This window comes from Salmo salar, chromosome ssa16, assembly GCF_905237065.1.
Source record: "Salmo salar chromosome ssa16, Ssal_v3.1, whole genome shotgun sequence".
NCBI lineage: Eukaryota > Metazoa > Chordata > Actinopteri > Salmoniformes > Salmonidae > Salmo > Salmo salar.
In genome coordinates, this window is record NC_059457.1 from 20,381,307 (window position 1) to 20,399,124 (window position 17,818).

The window sequence follows — 17,818 nt, forward strand, 5'->3', positions numbered from 1 at the left end:
TCCAGCCTATATGAGGAACAGCTGCCGGTCCAAGCCTAATCTGCCAGCTCTCCTCAGCAGTCCGCATGCTGGTTCCCTCCAGCCAACATCAGTATGGTACAGCAGGCTCTGCGCTGCCTTTAGTCGGAATGCAGCCACCCTGCTCTCCAGTTTCACCAGGCCCTGGCCCTGTCCTCCTTCGTGGATGGTCATGTACAACACTCAGCCAGTGATGGCCCAACCAGAAAAAGTCCACCAGCTTGCGTTGCAGGTTTGCGATCAGACCGGCGGGAGGGTTGAGGACAGCCAGTTTATGCCACATGGAAGATGCCACCAGATTGTTGATTATCAGCACCCTCCCTTTATATGACACTTGGGACAGGAGCCACCTCCACCTGGCCAGTCTTGACACCACTGCCTGTGACAGCCCCTCCCAGTTCTTCCTGATCCACCTCATCCGAGCCCAGGTACACCCCCAACATTTTAAGCCCTTCACAACCCCACTGCAAACCCCCTAGAAGCAGAAGAGGGGCCCTATCCCCCCATGCCCCACATAACAGAGCTTTGCTCTTGCCCCAGTTTACCTTAGCTGACAAAGCTCCCTCGTATACCTTCAGACTGGTCTCTAGTGCCTGCATATCCTGCCCATCTCTGACCATCACAGAAACGTTATCTGCATACGCTGACACTGCTATGCCTGTCACCACACCCATGCCTGTCCAGCACACTCCCTGCAGTCTCCTGTGTAGCAGGCCCAAAAAAGGCTCAATGGCTAGTGTATATAACTGCCCCAATAGAGGGCATCCTTGTCTAATGCCCCGTCTCACCCAGACTGGCCTACTGAGCCCCCCTCCCACCTTGACCACACATGACGCCCAGCATACAACAGCTTCACACAGGTCAAAAAACTCTTCCCAAACCCAAACACAGATATCACATTAAACAGATACTCATGGTCCAATCTATCATAAGCCTTCTCTTGATCTAAAGAGACCAGTTCAAAGTTCACATTAGAAACTCTTGACAAGTCCAACATGTCCCTGATTTAAGAACAAGTTGTCCTTGATTGAGCGTCCCGGAACACAATATGTTTTGTTTTATGTACTATCAAGTCCAGATGGGACTTCAGTCTGTTAGAGAGGACCTTGGCAAATATTTTGTTGTCCGCACAGAGCAACGCCACAGGCCTCCAGTCCTTAAGTTCACACAAGTCCTGTTTTTTGGGCAGGAGAGTCAGAGCCGCCCGACGGCAGTTCATCGACAACTCTCCTACCCCGACGCATTAACGCAACACGCAAAAGAAGTCCAGTCCAATTGTTCCCCAATTTTTTTTATAAACCTCCACTGGGAGTCCATCGACCCCCAGTGCACGACCGGGGAGGACATCTGGGTTACGGCCTCTGCCAGTTCATGAGACAACAGAGGAATGTCCATTTCATCCATCTGTGCCAGAGACCTTAGGGAGTTCTGCGAATAAGACCTGAGCACACATAGGATCACACATTTCTGCCCTATACAACTCAGTATAAAACTCCACAGTTCTCTCCTGCATCTCCCACACACAGAGGTCACCCGCCCATCAGGCAGCCATAGACAATGCATACCCTTGGCTTCACCGCTCTGTCTTTCCAAACCAAAGAAGAAGGAGCTGGGAGCATCCATCTCCTTGAGCATGGAGAACCTAGCTCTAACAAGTGCTCCCTTTGTTTTAACCTGGAAAAAACTGCCCAGGTCCCTACGTAATTCAGCTAAATTAGCCTGGAGGCCTACATTGCCTTGCCCCACCATCTCTACCTCCATCTCACTAATACTACGCTCTAGTTCCCCCAATACTCTCCTAGCCTCTGAGGATGAGAGAGCTGTATACTGTTGACAGAAAAGACACATTTGGATTTTCCCAATATCCCACCATTGACTCAGAAACTCATGCTCCTCTCTTCGCTGCCCCCACATTTCCCAAAAGGTCTGGAAACCTGAGCAAAAAGTGGCATCTTGTAAGAGCTTTACATTAAACTTCCAATAGGATGCCTGCAGGGGCCCTGGTGAAATAGACAGCGAAGCCAATGTGGTTATCCAAAAAACCCACCGGGAGAATGGTAGCACCTAAAAGCCTATTGCTCCGATTCCTGGACATGTAAAAACGATCAAGTCGGGCTGCACTCACCCTAGCCCCAAAAACCTTCACCCATGTATACTGTCTTGTGTTGGGATGTTTAGTTCTCCAAACGTCCACTAGGTCGAACTGATAAATGATGTCCGTTAACACTCCCACTGACACTGAATGAGGCTCTTCCTCATTTCTGTCTTTCGTAAAATCCATTGTACAGTTCCAGTCCCCGGCGACCACCAGCATCTCCTCAGGCGCTACCTGTGAGAGTTCCTGTCTAAGACACCCAAATAGAACCCCTCTCTCTCTCCATGTGTTAGCTGCATACACATTTATAAAGACAAAACCCATGTTGTTAATTTCTGGTTTTACAACAAGCAGCCTACACACCTCCTTTGAGGAGCAATTGTTTACAGACAGACCCAGTACAAAAAGGACTGCCACCCCTGCACTAAAATGTGTCCCATGGCTCAACACACTTGCCCCTTTCCACCAGAGCCCCTAATCGACTTCATTCACCACATCACCATGCATCTCCTGCAGAAACAACACCTGTACTTTTTTGGGTTTTACATAGTCACCCAACACACTCCTCTTTCCCGCCTCTCTGGCGCCATTTATATTGAGCAAGCCTACCCGAAGAGTCTCCATAAGAAGTGGGAGAAAAGCCAGCAAAGAAAGAGATCAATAGCAAAGCTCAAAAAGCCCCAGTGCCAGAAAGAAACTATACATCTAAACAGTGTCTGAAGGTAGACCCTTACGCACTGTTGTGACCCACTTCTTCATCCTAAAACGTTTCCTGGGTGAAAGGACACCATGCCCCTCATTTTTCATAGCATGTTGTATTGATCTTACAAACTTTCTCGGATCAGAAAAAAACCCTCACGATTAACTTTTTTCCCCTAGGTCTCATTCAGGAACCTTGTCAATTCCATCGACGTGTACTTTGACGCCTCTGCTTGACTGGCTGTCAGCTCCGGACCCATTGAAGAGGAGTCTGAAAAAAACCTCATGATCCTCTTCCTCAGACTCACTTTCCTCGTCATCTCCATCTCCCATCCTGACCACCTTCCCTTCTTCTCTGGTCAGGGCTTACCCCCAGCACCAGGCAAAGGTTCCTTTGGCCACACCTGCCTCTCCCTCCCCACTGCCTTAATTCTCCCCCTTTTTCCTTTTCCACTTGACACCCTCCTCCTCCCCCCAGTCTCTTACACTTCCCCACTATACTCTTCTCATCCACTAGCATAACCTGACTAGTCCCAGCCTCATCTACACCACCCTCCATAGCATGACTAGGGCCAGCCTCATCTACACCACCATCCATAGCATGACGAGGCCCAGCCTCAGCTACCCCACCATCTCTAGCCTGACTAGACCCAGCCTCCGCTACACCACCATCCATAGCATGAGTAGAACCAGCCTCAGCTACACCGGGGAGGACCGGGCCTGACTAGGCCCAGCCTCATCTACACCACCATATCTGGTATGACTAGGCCCAGCCTCATCTACACCACCATCACTGCATGACTAGGCCCAGCCTCTGCTGTCTGCATCTCATTGCCCCCTGCACGTTGACCTCGATTTCCCCCACTGGCGCTTGTGCCCTCACCTTGTTTATGGCCTTTATGTGGGCACGCAAAGTTCTTATGCCCCAAATCCCCACACTCAAAACACCGTAGACTATCTGTGCTGGCAAACCCTGCGTAGGGTCCCTCCCCATGCCTGACTTTAAAATGCACATTTAGCTGTTGCTCATTGTTATTCAGAAACATAAACACTTGCCTCCGGAACGAAACAACGTGCTTAACGGCATCTGCCTGAAAACCTGCCGACAGTACACGAAAACCGTTAGCAAACTTACCAAAATGACTCTTTCATAATTTGATCATCCGTAATAAACGGAGGCATATTTGAAAGAGGCGAAATTGGCACCAACACACCCCTTACAAATATTCCACTAGCAATTAGCCTACCAACCAAATTTGCTCTTTTCATGAACACAACCACAGCTTTGTTCATTCTGGAAGCGGAATGTATAAATTCAGTTCCTATAAATTCGAGCAGAACCTCCTCCACTTTAACTACATTTTCAGGAACACACCTGAATCCATGCCGTATTGTTCCCATTCCCTTTTTGCCAAGTTTAGAATTGTAAATTAATATAAAGTACAAGTGGAAGATGTTGCCGAGCACTGCTCCAGATCACTTGATATTCACCACAAGGGGGAGAGAAAGAGGGGGAAACGCAGGGCAATAGGCAATTTAATTCAAAGTAAATGTAATTAAAATTGCCAACATTATTTAATTACTCATGTCTATACAGAACAAAAATGTATCATTCAAAATAGGCTAGTTGATTTGGCCCCATATGATCATTAGCTTCTTAAAAAAAAAAAATCTCAAGCGCATAGCCTGCAGTTGGAAGGCCCGCAACTTGGGCAATGTGCACTGCAAATATCAAATCGATGATTGTTGAGTTGTGAATGTCAGTGGAAAGCAGCTAAAATAGGGCCAGGCATAACACAATAAAACAAATACAATCATGGGAAAACATAATTTGGAAAACAAAGGGCTATTGCTGGAAAGAGAAGAAAATGAAAAAATGAATCTGTTTTCAGTTATCAAAATTATCAACGTCTCCCTTTCCATAGGCCTAGATTAGATGGTTGCATACAAGCAGTATCACTGCAGCTTTAGTTAATTTAACTCATGGCTGTTTGTAAAAAAAGCCTGCAAAAAACCTGTTGTGAACAGCGTGCACATTTCTTTGTAGGCACTGCATATTTACAATTGGTGTGTGTGTGTGTGAGAGAGTGCGTGTGTGTGAGAGAGTGAGTGAGTGAGCATCTGAAGGCATCACTGTGCCTTCTTCAGGGTCAGAAGGTACAGTGACGCCGAAACGTTGGTGTATTACCCAATAAATTACTAGGAGTTTATACATATGGAGTGTGTGACTCTCTTTGTTTTTATAGCTTATAGTTTATTTATCGTTAGTCAGCTCCTCTACACTAAATAATTTTCTTTGGGTGTGCGCCAGCTCATGCTTTTTATGTAACTAAATTAGTGAACACAAGATTGTGGATAATAAAACTGAGCACATAAAGAAACGATTTAAGGACCATGGACAGCTATGCGAGCCATTGCTGAGAAAAGCTCTCACCTTGATGCAGCACCGGTCGGTGGAAAGCTCCTCTCGCTGTGCCGCGCCTAGCACTGTATTGCTTTGTGGGCTAGTATGCCTACATATTTGACATTAGCAGGAACATGCCTGCAAGCCGAGGGTGAGAGAATGCCATGTTATTAATGTGATATTGTTCCCATTCCCCGTTCTCAAAGTTTTGATTTTTAAACTAATAAAAAATGATCTTAGTCATACAGTATATGCAGTGTCTTAACATCCTGTGTTTTGTCTCTCCTCTACCCCCCATTTCATTGTGGGAAATCATAGTTTGGAAAGCAAATGGCTGCTGTAAAGAGAAGACAATAAAAAGAGCAAAATCTGTCTTTTGGTTATCAAAATTCTCAACTTGAGCAAACAGTAACTTATCTTAGTGGCACCAGCAGAGAGCATCATCCATAACCCTGATGAGTGTGCTGTGCATATATGTGACTCATTTCAGGAAACTAGGCATATGTTGCGGGTCACTACTTTTTTATCAAAATGTGTTTTTTTGGACAGAAATGCCTTCCGGAACATGTACACTTGCATGTACCTTAAAACTTCTCACAGCTCTTTAAGGATAGGGGGCAGTATTGACAATTTCGGAAAAAAATATGTGCCCATATTAATCTGCCTCCTACTCAAACTCAGAAGCTAGGATATGCATATTATTAGTAGATTTGGATAGAAAACACTTTGAAGTTTCTAAAACTGTTTGAATGATGTCTGTGAGTATAACAGAACTCATATGGCAAGCAAAAACCTGAGAGAAATCCTACCAGGAAGTGGAAATCTGGATGCATGGGCTCTCTTCAAGTCGTTTCCTATTGAACACACAGTGACGTAGTAATAATTGTGCACTTCCTAAGGCTTTCACTAGATGTCAACCATCTTTACAAAGTTGTTTGAGGCGTCTACGATGAACAGAGACCGAATGAGAAGGCTGGGAAGTTGGTCACCCAGGGAAGGACATCACTTCATTGGTGCGCGTTCACGAGGGAGGATCCTCTGTTCCAAAACTTTTTTCAAGACACAGGAACCGTCTGGTTGAAATATTACTGAATCTTCACGTTCTAAAGGCCCTAAAGATTGATGTTTTACAACGTTTGACATGTTTGAACGAACGTAAATACAACTTTTTTTTACTTTTCGTCGTGACATTGTCCGTGACCTTCCTACATTTGGAGTAGCTGAACTGAACGCGCGAACAACAAGGAGTTATTTGGACATAAATTATGAACTTTTTCCAACAAAACAACATTTATTGTGGACCTGGGATTCCTGGAAGTGCCTTCTGATGAAGATCATCAAAGGTAAGGGAATATTTTTAATGCAATTTATGATTTTAGATGACTCCAAAATGGCGGCTATCTGTATAGCCTAGTGTATTTTTCTGAGCTCAGTACTCAGATTATTGCAAAGAGTGCTTTCCTCGTGAAGCTTTTTTGAAATCTTTCACAGCGTTAGCATAAAGGAGATGTTCATCTAGAATTCTTTGAATGACAATTTAATATTTTATCAATGTTTATGACAAGTATTTTTGTAAATTGTGGCGCTGATTCACCGGCAGGATTTGAGGGAAAATATTTTCTGAACGTCACGCGCCAAAATGCTGTTTTTGTATATAAATATGAACTTTATCGAACAAAAAAATGTATGAATTGTGTAACATGATGTACTAGGAGTGTCATCTGATGAAGATCGTCAAAGGTTAGTGCTGCATTTAGCTGTGTTTTGGGTATTTGTGATGCATGTAGTTGCTTTGAAAATGGTTGTGTGGTTATTTGTGTCGATGTACTCTCCTAACATAATCTAATGTTTTGCTTTCCCTGTAAAGCCTTTTTGAAATCAGATAACGTGGTTCGATTCAGGAGAAGTGTATCTATAAAATGGTGTAAAATAGTCCTATGTTTGAGAAATAGAAATTATTAGATTTGTGGTTTTGAATATGGCGCTCTGATTTTTCACTGGCTATTGTCAAACTCAATCCCGCTAATGGGATTGGTGTTGTAAGAGGTTTTAATAACAAAATGTTATGCCATCTGTAAATACGAATAAAATTGTTAAATTATGAGCCTAGTTGGTTTAGCCACAGAAAAAGCAAACAACCTTCCCGCTAGCCATAATTGTCTGAGATAATGAGTGTGTCGGACATGCCGAAAGATGAGATTCTGGAGGACCGAGTTTTGAAATCAGTGGAATTAGAGTATGATAGCTAAGGAGATGTAATCCAGAAACAGGTGTTTTCTCCATCTTCAATCAAACTAAGGGCAACCATGGCATCTGTGACAGGGAGAAGCATCCATCCATGATGTGTACAGGTAAGAAAGTCTAAAATAGTTACATTTTCAGATATCCCACGTTTCTAATTTTGACAGAAAGTCATTTTAATTTCAATTTAAAGTTTACAGTTAGCTGGCTAGCTAACGTTAGCTGGCTGGCTTGCTAGCTAACGTTAGCTGGCTGGCTTGCTAGCTACCGTTACTTGTATGATCTGTGTAGTAATATTATTTGTATCTCAGAGCCATTTGCTTTGCTCGTTCTAGCCTAACGTTAGCTAGCTAACATTAAACCTGGTTGGTTAGCTAGCTGCAGATGAATGCAGTGTAGTAATGTCATGAGTTTGGATTATGGTTCATTGTCTACCTAGCTAGCTAGCTACATGCATTAACAAAAGACTCTACTATGCAAGTAAACATTTCAATAGAATGTTACTGCGACAACTGTTGATTGATGTAGCTGGTAAATTTGCTCTGGCTATCTACCCCAATTTCAGGGCACTCTTGTCTTAGTGTGCCAGAGCGCAGAATAACTGACGAATTTAGGAACGCTCAACACCCGTTGAATATGGCCGGTGCCAGTAAACGTTGGCAAAAAAAGCGTAAATTGTTGCCAGCAGCACCGTTGCAGTCACCAACGCTCTGGATAATATAAAAACAGCCTATCCAGCTCTGCTAGGTCGAGTAAAATGGTCAGGGAGCTGTTTTCTCATTTGTGTCTAGAAGTAGCTAGCAAGCTAAGATCAAGATAACTTGGGTGCTTGACTGCTGTTGTCAGGACAGAACGCTCGGATCAAGTGATAAGTGGGGCTTAACCTGTTATGGCTAGGGGGCAGTATTTTCACGGCTGGATAAAAAACGTACCCGATTTAATCTGGTTACTACTCCTGCCCAGTAACTAGAATATGCATATAATTATTGGCTTTGGATAGAAAACACTCCAAAGTTTCTAAAACTGTTTGAATGGTGTCTGTGAGTATAACAGAACTCAAATGGCAGGTCAAAACCTGAGAGATTCCTTTACAGGAAGTGGCCTGTCTGACCATTTATTGTCTTTCTTTGACATCTCATTCAATTACAAAGGATCTCGGCGGTAACGTGACACTTCCGACAGCTCCAATAGGCTCTCAGAGCCCGGGAAAAACCTGAATGTCGTCATTCCAGCCCCAGGCTGAAACACATTATCGCCTTTCTCAAGTGGCCGATCAAGGGACTGTGGGCTTAGGCGCGTGCACTGGCCGCCCCCGTCTTTGTGTTTTTTCCTCTGTTTGCCGAAAAGGAGATTCCCGGTCGGAATATTATCGCTTTTTTACGAGATAAATTGCATAAAAATTGATTTTAAACAGCGGTTGACATGCTTCGAAGTACGGTAATGGAATATTTAGAATTTTTTTGTCACGAAATGCGCCATGTGCGCGACCCTGATTTACCATTTCGGATAGTTTCTGGAACGCACAAACAAAACGCCGCTATTCGGATATAACGATGGATTATTTTGGACCAAACCAACATTTGTTATTGAAGTAGCAGTCCTGGGAGTGCATTCTGACGAAGACAACAAAAGGTAATCAAACTTTTGTAATAGTAAATCTGATTTTGGTGAAGGCTAAACTTGGCGGGTGTCTAAATAGCTAGCCTGTGATGGCTGGGCTATGTACTTAGAATATTGCAAAATATGCTTTCACCAAAAAGCTATTTTAAAATCGGACATATCGAGTGCATAGAGGAGTTCTGTATCTATAATTCTTAAAATAATTGTTATGCTTTTTGTGAAGGTTTATCGTGAGTAATTTAGTAAATTGTTAGTAAATTCCCCGGAAGTTTGCTAGGTCTGAACGTCACATGCTAATATAAAAAGCTGTTTTTTGATATAAATATGAACTTGATTGAACAAAACATGCATGTATTGTATAACATAATGTCCTAGGTGTGTCATCTGATGAAGATCCTCAAAGGTTAGTGCTGCATTTAGCTGTCTTCTGGGTTTTTGTGACATTATATGCTAGCTTGAAAAATGGGTGTCTGATTATTTCTGGCTGGGTACTCTTCTGACATAATCTAATGTTTTGCTTTCGCTGTAAAGCCTTTTTGAAATCGGACAGTGTGGTTAGATAAAGGAGAGTCTTGTCTTTAAAATGCTGTGAAATAGTCATATGTTTGAAAAATTGAAGTTTTTGTATTTTTGAGGAATTTGTAATTCGCGCCACGCCTATCATTGGATATTGGAGCAGGTGTTCCGCTAGCGGAACGTCTAGATGTAAGAGGTTAAGGTTAAGAGGGTGTGAACGATGCTGAATGGGTGAAGACAAAGAGGGGCTCTCCAGTAGGTACCAAATAATTCAAAGGCCATTTTCACAAAAATGAGGTTACAAAGGCCAGGCTTAGAACTTGTGCTAATGTATTTGGTAGTGTTTATGAAGGTCTTTGGAAACATTAGAATATCAAATGTCAATATTGGAAAGAACATAACACACTATTCATGTGTTTATGTTACTGTAGGCTATATGTAAAACTGAAAAATCACTGAAAATAGAATTTTGTATTTGTGGAGTGCCTTTGTTACAACTATGAATTGTGCATTGAAACACAACAAAATACCCAAACCGCAAGACACGCGGTCAATTATTATTTGACCCTGCTGGTCATCTATGAAGTTTTGAACAGCTTGAAGAACAATTTGGCCTTAAATGGCCATGTACTCTTAGAATCTCCACCCAGCACAGCCAGAAGAGGACTGGGCACCTCTCAGAGCCTGGTTCAGCTCTAGGTTTCTTCCTAGGTTCTTGCCTTTCCAGGGAGTTTTTCCGAGCCCTTTTTACATCTGTAGATGCCACCATGCTTCAACATCTGCATTGCTTGCTGTTTGGGGTTTTTGGCTGGGATTCTGTATAGCACTTTGTGACATCTACAGATGTAAAAAGGGCTTTATAAATACATTTGTTTGATTGAATGAAGAAAATATCAGTAGCCTAAATATCAGTATAGGCGCCAAGCATGCTTGTGAATAGTGAAAATCAACAAAAACCAATAATGACATTACAATGAATATAAGTGTCGATTGTGATTGCAGTATGGTGTGCGTCTTCACACAATAATTGATTTCATTATGCTGTTATCCCTTGTCCTAGCAGTCACAACAAATCTTTGTCACTTTCACTTCATTTCAACACTTCCAACAAACAAGTGACTTGGAGCTGAAACAGGTGTCCGGTTTCTGTTCCGATTGCATCTGCCCACCTTGCAGCTTCTCCATCCTGGTAGCTGTGCGCAATTTGGCTCGCGCAATAGCTCACGTGGAATCTTTGCTGCTGCCTTGGCCCTCATATGTCTCTCACGTAGCCCGTGTGCCAGACTCATGATGCAGTCTCTTCTGCTCATGGGTGTTATTCATGCACTGCTTGAAAAACACATGCGTTGATAGCAGCCAAGTCAAGCATGTTGTAGAACACAGCAACAGGCCAGCGGCGAGTTCCTCATTTCACCTAGCACAGCCATTATCCGACACTCGCTCACCTGCTGTCCGATATTGATCCTTTCCCAGATATGGAAAGCCGTTCAGCATGAATCAGAATAATACATATGTCATGATCCATTTCTTCCCCGCCATTTGAGTCGTTTTCATTCAGATCTTGTAACAACGCTTACGCAGCATGTGTATCCATTCGTCTTGGTCTTGCCATTGTAAATGATGCACACTCTCACTGTGTAGCCTACTCCAAGTAGGCCTAAAGTAGACAAATACATCTGCTTAGATTCGGTGGACTGATATCGGCTACACCGTTTTCAGATTATAATTAGAATAGATGAATACAATAGAAAGACCCACCCTGTTCTTCATTCACAATTGATGATTACATAATTATGCATTGTTCGCTTCCCCTCACTCATCAACTCACCCATTCTCCCCATCATACTATACTTAATTTATTTATTCTGGTGTATCAGTATATGTGTAAAATTTGTTTCAGTATAGTTTAGGTACAGTTTCGAGGCAATTATCGGGGTGTTTATCAACTGGGAATGTCACATTCAACTATTGGAGAAGGAGCGGAGCAGACTGGGGAAAATCATTCAAGCAATTACATCCCCTTCTAAAACTGGTTATAACTCCAATTCTGTTTGTGATATTTAGATTCTAATAACAACAGTGTTATATAGACTTATTTCGGAAAAGTCAAGGACGAGGGGGACATTACTTTAAAAATGGCAGAGTAATTCAACATTTACATTTGTTTTGAGACATAAAAGAATCCCCATCAAAATCCGTCAGTTTAAGCTAGAGATATACTTTTTTTTTTGGGGGGGGGGGGGGAGTATCGCACTTCCGCATCTGCAGTGAAAGGTGGAAGAGCTAGAGCGATTTTTGTCAGACCATGAGACATCACGGAAATTGGGCTTCTCACGAAAACGTCTGTAGCCTCCGAACGGTTTGACCTACACACTCTGTTTTGCTCTATGACCCCCACAAGTGTCAGGAGACTCATCTGAAGTTGGTACTGTTGATGGGCCAACGTCTGTCTGGTAGCATCGGAACCGTTTGGGCTACAAACTAATGGGACCCCACTGTGGAAAGGAGCGATTCTCAGGAACACAATGGTGTTCTCCGTTTTGCTACAAACCCCACAAGTGTCACCAGAATACCGGTTTAAAAAAATACTGGTTTAAAAAAACTTATGGAAATATGAAGGTCATTTTGTTCCTACCTCCAAAAAAAGGGAGGTTAAATGTGTAAAAAATAAATATATTTCTAGAGTTTTTAAAAAATCTCCTACATTTAGGACATACACTTCAAAACCGTGTTTCTCATTAAACCGTCCTTTTTTCAATTTATGAATGTGTTATCCAATGCGTATCTATGGGCTTTAGTAGAAAAGGCCAAAATAAATATTGTTTTTAGACCGAAATTTGTCCTAAAATTCAAAGTCAAATAGCCGAATGATCCATAGTATGACCATCTACAAACAATTCAACATGTCAGTTTAGTACCCCCCCCCCGCAACGTCTTAGACTCTAAGGAATTAACCTGTCTCCTCCCCTTTATCTACACTGATTGAAGTGGATTTAACAAGTGACTTCAATAAGGGATCATAACTTTCACCTGGATTCACCTGGTCAGTCTATGTCATGGAAAGAGCAGGTGTTGTTAATGTTTTGTACACAGTGTATACCACACATTATGCTACTTTCTTTCTTGCCAACAGACTGCATAGCGGCCTCAATGAGCAGACAAAGCTTGTAATTTCAGCTCCCTCAATGCCAGCACTGAGCGAACTGCAACGCGGTCGGCAAAAGCGAGCCAACTAGTCTTTACTCGAGCATACATTAGAGCGCAGCACCTCAGCATTAAAAAATACATTACACCTCCATGGTTAGGTCTAAATTAAAGTGCATAAGCTGCAGCCCTATAGTGTTCTTGCAACATAATTCTCAAATATATGGCGGTGCTCATACGTTGGGCTTTTCTCCAGGGCGCATGCGGTGAGCCTTAGAAATACAACAGTTTAAAGTCCATTGCACTGCAATGTGCTCTGCAAATAGCTTTGGTGGGCTTCCTACCATAAATATTCTAATCGGCAAAAAAATATTAAACATTATGGATGTTATTAGGCCTTAGGTATAGATGCTGAAGTGCAACGGTCCGAATACAGCATGGGATGCTGCAACAGACTGCATCACCACTACGACGGAGTCAACCAGCCGCTTCACACATTATGATCAGTAGCCTGTCAGCATCGTATCAGCATCGCATGAACAGATATTGCAGTCTTTATCTTCAAGGTTAGTAAAATAAAGGCTGAATCGACAAGCAGTTCTATGCGCCCTCCACACACGCACACACACACGCCAAATCGAATGGTCCATTCATCACATCACACAAAAATGAGCTGTTTTGTCCGATGACGTCAGATGAAGCTTTCAGGCTATGCCCTCGTTGATGAAGTGCTATTGGTTGCTTGTAGTAAGACAATAAGGCAAAGTGGGATAGAGCAGCAAAGGAACACTGATTTGAAATAGTCTATAAGGTTACCAATAGACTTCAGCTAGAACCGTAAAACACTGTGGGCAAGGTGTCGGTGCCATTTAGGAATCAATTCAATTAAACAAATAAACACATATAACTTACTTGTCACCAAAGATGCTGATGTTAGCAGATATGATTCAAACAACGACAGTTCCCTCTTCAGCTCCTTGCCCTCGAAAACTGCATCGAAAATAGGCTACATCCGCAATTCTCAAGCAATTTGTCAGACTCCGTTGTGATACTTTCACACAGTTTATCCGGTCCCCACATTGTAAACGATGTAGCGTTTAATCCATCAATTAGTATCAATCGGTTGAGTGTTCGGACTTGCACAACAACGATAGAGTCAATTTATCCATTCCCATTCAAATGTTTCAAGACGCAAATATACGAAGGCACCCACAAGGGCCACCGTTGAAACTAATGGTTAAATGCAGAGCGATATATATATCTGTCACAGTCCGGTGCCATTTCGTTTATCAGTGAGGAATTTAGGAGAAATCTGAACTCTTCCCAGATCCACCCTTCATGTTTTAATTTTCAATAAAACAAACAACCAACCTCTTCAGAGCCAGACTACTAACGACACAGTCTCACGCAGCCGTGGACCCCCAGATTGATAACATCCTGAAACCTCGTCATAATCTACGGCTCATCCACATATTGAGCAAACGTGAAGTGGCTGATGGTTGTCATTCCGGTGTCACACTTTTAGCTAGAACTTTTTTCTCCCTCTTCAGTCCCTTGCTACTTTGCAACCCCCCAGGAATCTGATTAGATTTCAACTCACAACCCAGTGCGGATTTCAATATTCTTATTTCTCTTTGCCTCCGTATTGATTGTCGTAGGATTGGATCTCAGAGATGCTAGCATATGAATTCGTCAGGTGGATGAGGCGAAGAATGATAAAGTCGTCAGGCTTATCTTTGTCTTCTGATAGATTCCTCTATCGATTTCCATAGGCTACTGTATGTTTGATGTAGGAACTACTGCTGCGCGTCAGGTGGGAAATCCAGCAGGTCTCCTTATAGAAGGAGCCTATAAAGACCACATAGATGCGTTAAAGCCTTGTTCACCACGAAAACATCCTTCCTTGATCTGTGACTCTTCAATCAAATGCAAAATGTCATAGCATACGCTATAGTATTCTTATAGTTCCAAAGGTTTCGTGTCCCGACTTCTCATCGCATCTCGAGAGCCGTTTGTTCCACAAGCTACACCTGTCAGTTTTCATCCACAGCAATCATCGACTCCTCTCTCTGCGCTCAGGCTCTATACACATCTCAGAGACTCCCCAGTACAGCCAATTCACTGATATCTCACAAGAGGAAACGAAGATCCACCTGGTGATGATCCTCGGCGCGCGCTCCTCAGGAACTCAAATTGCGCGTTTAAGATGATGGGCAATACTGACCACAAATCACCAGGCTAAGAATACGTTTACATCCACCAAACTCCAACCTCAAATTCAAATACGCAATGCATTTGTGAACGCTCATATAAATCATATGCATGCTCAAGTTCGGAGCTAGACACTAGACAGTGTGCAGTGCTGGGAAGTATTGTTTTCTTAAATTGCAGCGAGATGACAGACTCACACCCACACTGGACTGGCTTCCTCCCTAACTCAGAACAAGACCATCAGTATTCCGCCAGTCAGTGCTGGTGGATTGATGCTGCTATCAGAGGCGCGGATGCTGCAGTTAATGCCAGAAATACTCCCTCTATACTGGCTCAACATATCTCCTTTAAAGCGCATTCATGTGTGGCGTCCCCCTATATTTTCCCCTCGCACCCGTTCTTACTTTTGATGGGTGAAATACAATTATCACGTTTCCTGCCATCATCTACCCACTGATTGGTCAATTGCATTATCAGTTGATGTCATAAGGAGCGATGCGTCTGGGGGTAATATGGGTGCGTGTAAGCGCGCTTGTGCTCCAGTGCGTGTAAGACTTAGGAATTTGTGTGTGTGTGTGTGTTAGAGAGCAAGAAAGAGGGAAGGAGGGAGGGAGATGGGACACGACTGCCACCTACCGACTCCCCCTCCCCCTCTATGACACCATCAGAGCCACGGGCAGCCGGGTAGACTACGGGTCCATTTTTGGAAGCAAGAATTTCGCCATCTGAATGTCCTGCATGGTTATAGCAATATTATTGCATATTATGCAAACAGACACGACTCAAGATCAAACCCATTTTAGCAAACATAATTCAGCAAAGTGGAGTCATCAAAACTAACACACTCACAATATTTGAGGCATCTGACCAGCTAGCTACACTTGAATAGACAGTCCATAATTTGGGCCTCAGTGCGTCTACAATTCCATTCACATTGGGATGCGCAACTGTTTGGAAACATTCAATGAACGGGGAACTAAGGTACCGAATTATAAGAAATCATCATTGCAATGACTGTTAACCAGCGCTTTTGTCTAGTTCACTCAATATTATGCACTTCATCATCAGGCAGTGAGTGTCAGGGTGATTTCTCAACACTAGAATGGAATTACAGTCAATACAGTGCAGAACAAACAGAAGGCCTAGATAATTGTTTAACATGTATGGCAATTATGATACAATATTGGGGCGGCAGCGTAGCCTAGTTGTTAGAGCGTTGGACTAGTGACTGAAAGTTTGCAAGTTCGAATCCCTGAGCTGACAAGGTTCAAATATTTTGGTCTGCCCCTGAACAAGGCAGTTAACCCACTGTTCCTAGGCGGTCATTGAAAGTAAGAATTTGTTCTTAACTGGCTCGCCTAGTTAAATGAAGGTAAAAAAATCCAAAATCTAATCAACTGAAAAGTATTCTAGGTCCTCTGGGATTGCTTTATATGATTATATAAAATATGCATTTGCTATGACTCCTCAGGTCTCAGACAAGATTACTCATCATATGACTGTAGCCCACCGAACTACCTCTGCTACACATAGGACTACTTAAACAATAAACTGAATATGATAGTTTGACAGGGGCAACAATAAGCAGCAGTGAGTGGCATACAGTACAGTTGAAGTCGGAAGTTTGCATACACCTTAGCCAAATACATTTCAACTCAGTTTTTCACAATTCCTGACATTTAATCCTAGTAAAAATGTCCCTGTCTTGGGTCAGTTAGGATCACCACTTTATTTTAAGAATGTGAAATGTCAGAATAATAGTAGAGAGAATGATTTATTTCAGCATTTATTTCTTTCATCACATTCCCAGTGGTTCAGAAGTTTACATACACTCAATTAGTATTTGGTAGCATTGCCTTTAGATTGTTTAACTTGGGTCAAACATTTCGTGTAGCCTTCCACAAGCTTCCCACAATAAGTTGGGTGAATTTTGGCACATTCCTCCTGATTATATCCACATAATTTTCCATCCTCATGATGCCATCTATTTTGTGAAGTGCACCATGCCCTCCTGCAGCAAAGTACCCCCACAACATGATGCTGCCACCCCCATGCTTCACGGTTGGGATGGTGTTTTTCGGCTTGCAAGCCTCCCCCTTTTTCCTCCAAACATAACGATGGTCATTATGGCCAAACAGTTCTATTTTTGTTTCATCAGACCAGAGGACATTGCTCCAAAAAGTATGATCTTTGTGACCATGTGCAGTTGCAAACCGTAGTCTGGCTTTTTTATGGCGGTTTTTGAGCAGTAGCTTCTTCCTTGCTGAGTGGCCTTTCAGGTTATGTCGATACACGACCCGTTTTACTGTGGATATAGATACTTTTGTACCTGTTTCCTCCAGCATCTTCACAAGGTCTTTTGCTGTTGTTCTGGGATTGATTTGCACTTTTCGCATCTAAGTACGTTTATCTCTAGGAGACAGAACGCGTCTCCTTCCTGAGCGGTATGACGGCTGTGTGGTCCCATGGTGTTTATACTTGCGTACTATTGTTTTTACAGATGAACAAGGTACCTTCAGGCATTTGGAAATTGCTCCCAAGGATGAACCAGACTTGTGGAGGACTACAATTATTTTTCTGAGGTCTTGGCTGATTTTTTTTTATTTTCCCATGATGTCAAACAAAGAGGCACTGTGTTTGAAGGTAGGCCTTGAAATACATCCACAGGTACACCTCCAATTGACTCAAATGATGTCAATCAGCCTATCAGAAGCTTCTAATGCCATGACATCATTTTCTGGAATTTTTCCAAGCTGTGTTAAAGGTGCAGTCAACTTAGTGTATGTAAACTTCTGACCCACTGGAATTGTGATACAGTGAATTATACTTGAAGTAATCTGTCTATAAACAATTGTTGGAAAAATTACTTG

The 17,818-nt window shown here is 42.7% G+C and overlaps 1 protein-coding gene across 1 annotated transcript in view; it reads right to left on the reverse strand.

Moving 5' to 3' along the window:
- Nucleotides 1-15,468, reverse strand: part of LOC106573348 (leucine-rich repeat-containing protein 4C) — a 180,749-nt gene extending 165,281 nt beyond the window's left edge. The window contains exon 1 of the mRNA XM_014148319.2: nucleotides 13,650-15,468. The gene's annotated coding sequence lies outside the window, so the exon portion shown is untranslated. The remainder of the gene's footprint in view (nucleotides 1-13,649) is intronic.
- Between the last annotated feature and the right edge of the window lie 2,350 nt (nucleotides 15,469-17,818).